Consider the following 3784-nt stretch of genomic DNA (forward strand, 5'->3'; position numbering starts at 1 on the left):
TGTTGTATTATATTGACAGTATGATGCGACTCATATATATGAAATTTTGAATATAGTATATGATTTTCATTTTCACATTAGTTCACCCAATAAATATATATATATATATATATATATATATATATATATATATATATATATATATATATATATATATATATATAATATGGTATATCGTGAATATAAGTATTTAGTAAGAGAGAAAATAACAAGTAAAATTAGAAAAATTAGTGTAATGTAAATTATTATATATAATTATGAGTTACATACATTAGTGAAAAAATCACATTTATAACGTACAAAATGACCTATTATAACGTATAAACTGGAGACATAGTTCTGGACGTTATAGTAGATATGCATATTTTATGACATAATAAAAAAGCATGTTATAATAGATTTAACATATTAAAAATGAAGACATTGGATCTCTATGCTATGAAAAATGTATAAATAAGGTCCTGTCCTTTAAGTTGACAGTAACGGCGTTAAGTCGTTCAACTTGTTCTTTCTTTGTAGACCTTATTCATATACTTTTCATAAATATAGAGACCCAATGTTTTCATTTTTAAAATCGAATACTAAACAAAAATTTCCCTCTTCACATGGAGACGAAGTAAGCATTTAAGTCAAAAAAAAAATTATGCTTACATTTTGACATCCAATAAAATTTCCTGGTATTATCTTTTTATCTAATCAATATATAATCAATATAATATGTATTATAATCAATTTATAATCAATAAACAAAATAGAATTCATTTCATACATTAAAATGTCTAACAATATTTAATATATTATTTGTACATAAATATAAGCAAACCTCTTCAAACAAATCAAGTGGGCCCTATAGATTAAAAAATAATGTTCACTACAAATCATCTCCCCTCCTCTCTAAATTCCCCAGATATAAAAACTGCAGACTAATGGGTCTTATTCCAAGTCTTCAACCTTCTTATCTGAGAATCTTAGTTTACAATTTAAACTGCATATGCATTTCCAACATGACATCTTTTTGACTTGCAGATATATTTCCACCAAACTGAAACTGAAGCAAGTAACATAACCTCTAGTAACATTTCCAGTTCTTTCACATCATTTCACATCATTTTCATCTAAACAAACTGTTGCTAAACTTGCTCTATTGGCTTTATATATCTTTGATCCAATGGTGGGGGAGGCAGCAAACCAATTTGCAGCACCTGATCCACTGACGGGTGATGATGAACCCCCTTTTCTTCACAGGAATCAGGGAACTACTAGTTTCACAATCTTCACCAAGTAAAGTGATTTTTTTAGGTAAACAGTCCAGTACTCTTTGCCTATAGTATGAATGAGACATGCAACCAAATAATGTGTGTATGTTGAAATCTTCAACGCCGCAGGTTACGTAAAAATGAAGTGTCCCTCCCTAACCTTCTAAGATAAATGACATCTGCTATTCAATCTGGATGCTATAAGATAATACACATGCATTTGTTCTGTGTTGCTTGGCTTGCAGCTTTCTTCTCTGTATCAGGCAAAAATATTAAATTATCAGCAACTACCGGATAAGGCACCAAGACTAAATGAAAACAAAATCAGTCAAACAGAATAACAATCCAGAATAACAATCCATTTGCATACAAACATTTTTCTTCCAACACCCTTACCCATTACTTTTTAATTCTGAATTAGCAAGTACCTAAATCCAATTTTCATAATAGTATCAACCAATAGAAAATTAACCTAGAATTCATAACTCAAGGTTACAAACTAGACTACAACAAATCATAACAACACTACGCTCGGCATTAACTTATTCTCTTTTAAAGCATCCTTAGCGTCCATACCATTCACTCAATAACATTTCAGTGCAGTAAAACATATAATTTATGTGCTTAAGGAATGTTTAAAGATCTAACAATGTTATGTCAGATTAGAAACTCTAATATGCTCTAATTATTATGTAGTAAAATTCCTAATTCTATTTCCAGAAAGAAAAAGGACAGCTAGTAAATTTTCTTCATACAACATACTCACACTACAACCAAGTTTATCATACTTTGATTAGCATGTCAAAAGTGAGAAATAGAGCATCATTCTCGGTTCCTCGAATATTCCACTATATTTCCAGAAATCATATATTTTCAATCATACATAACAACCACAAATTCTATCCTAGCATCAATTCACACATAATGACTTTTCAAGAATCTCGAAACCATTCATAAAACTACAACCAGGGAATATTCAACGCTATAATCACTTCCCTACATCATATTTCATCCAACATATTCAAGTATATATTAATTCCGCATCAACATTATGTTGTTTAAAGATGATCCTTATATCAGTTTTCCAAACACCTAAGCATATCCAGTCACGGTCTAAACATCATAAAACCCAGTGCACTAATATATATATATACCAACCAGAAAAATACACATAATCAACCATAAATTTCCAGTTCTTAATTTATAAACCCAAAATCAGAACTCAATATGTACACTTCCTACATAATTTTTCTGATATTATGTACAACTGGTATGAACAAATCAACAAACACTTGGCAGGTATTTTTCAGTATAATGCTTGCATCATCTGAAGGAAAAGGGATTAGCTAACCATGGATTTGTTAGAAAAGCGACATTGGGGACGAGTGGTCCAGGAGCAACAAAGGTGGGTCACGTGAGAATAACAAGCTCAACAAAAAACAAAAAAAAAACATAACTCGGAACATTTTTAAAACAAGCTCAACATTTTTTCCTCCAATCAAACCAGTTGCTTCTGGATTGAGTAATTAGAACCAGAAAAATAAAAAAATACCTCCAACAGATGAGGATAAAGACCATTGATGCAACCTTCACCTATGGCACCAAGGGCCAGGACAACATCTTCCCGTTCTTTCCAAGCATCATCCCCACCAGCAGACAACTTAGCCTGAACAAATTCTTATAACCTTTAGTATATCCACACACAAAAATAAGGCTTGTGGAGAAAATAAAGGGAAACAACATATACTTTATGCTTTATAAATGTTGCAACTTCAACAACATCATTGATCCAAGCCTATCACAAAAAAATAGTAAAACCCCAAAATCTTTTTACCTGGCATTTTGTCCCCATCAGCACCTTCTAGAACCACGAGGTAGTGAACAAAAGAGGGAATCACGACCTCAAGCTTCCCATCACTGCAAAACAATAGCGCATACATTTGACAAATGAAAATAAATAATAATAAAAATACAAATCACACAACAAGCAGAGTATACCAAGCTCCTCTTCAGCCATTATTACCAGCACACCAACACATAGACTCTCTCTCACCACACCACACCAGAGAATGATGAATGAGACTACACAGAATACCACACCAAAGAATGATGAACGAGTGATGACTCCTAGTCGAGGCGGATCGGCGTGAATCCATGATTCCGGTGTAAAATCGAGTCGGCGAACAAGGACACAGCGAAAGACGGTGAAATCAAAAGGTTTGAAGGTTTGTTCGGAGCATATTCTAGGTTCGAGGTAGGAAGGGATTTAATCGGTGAAAAAGGTTGGAATGAAGATTTAATCGGTGTAAATAGATAGAAACTAATCTCGGTGAAAAATGAAGAAAAAGGAATCGGTCAAAAGGTAAGAAATAAGGAAACTAGAGGAAGATGAGGATTGGCGTTTGAGACGACGCTCTAGGCATCGAAGAAGATGTAGTTTCGGTGAAGAGCGAACGCGAGATGTGGTTAGGTGATTGTGAGGGAGGAATGTTCTTGGAGGAGTACGCGGTTAGAAATGTGAAAAATTT

At 32.9% G+C, this 3784-nt stretch overlaps 1 long non-coding RNA gene across 1 annotated transcript; it reads right to left on the bottom strand.

Annotated features, from left to right (window-relative positions):
• Window positions 1-741: 741 nt before the first annotated feature.
• On the bottom strand, window positions 742-3784 carry LOC108335324 (uncharacterized). The gene is made up of 4 exons (XR_001832722.2): window positions 3255-3784; window positions 3091-3173; window positions 2809-2922; window positions 742-1510 (listed from the first exon to the last, which is right to left on the bottom strand). It is a non-coding gene; the product is annotated as an uncharacterized LOC108335324 (long non-coding RNA).

Source organism: Vigna angularis, chromosome 1 (genome assembly GCF_016808095.1).
Source record: "Vigna angularis cultivar LongXiaoDou No.4 chromosome 1, ASM1680809v1, whole genome shotgun sequence".
In the NCBI taxonomy this organism is placed as follows: domain Eukaryota; kingdom Viridiplantae; phylum Streptophyta; class Magnoliopsida; order Fabales; family Fabaceae; genus Vigna; species Vigna angularis.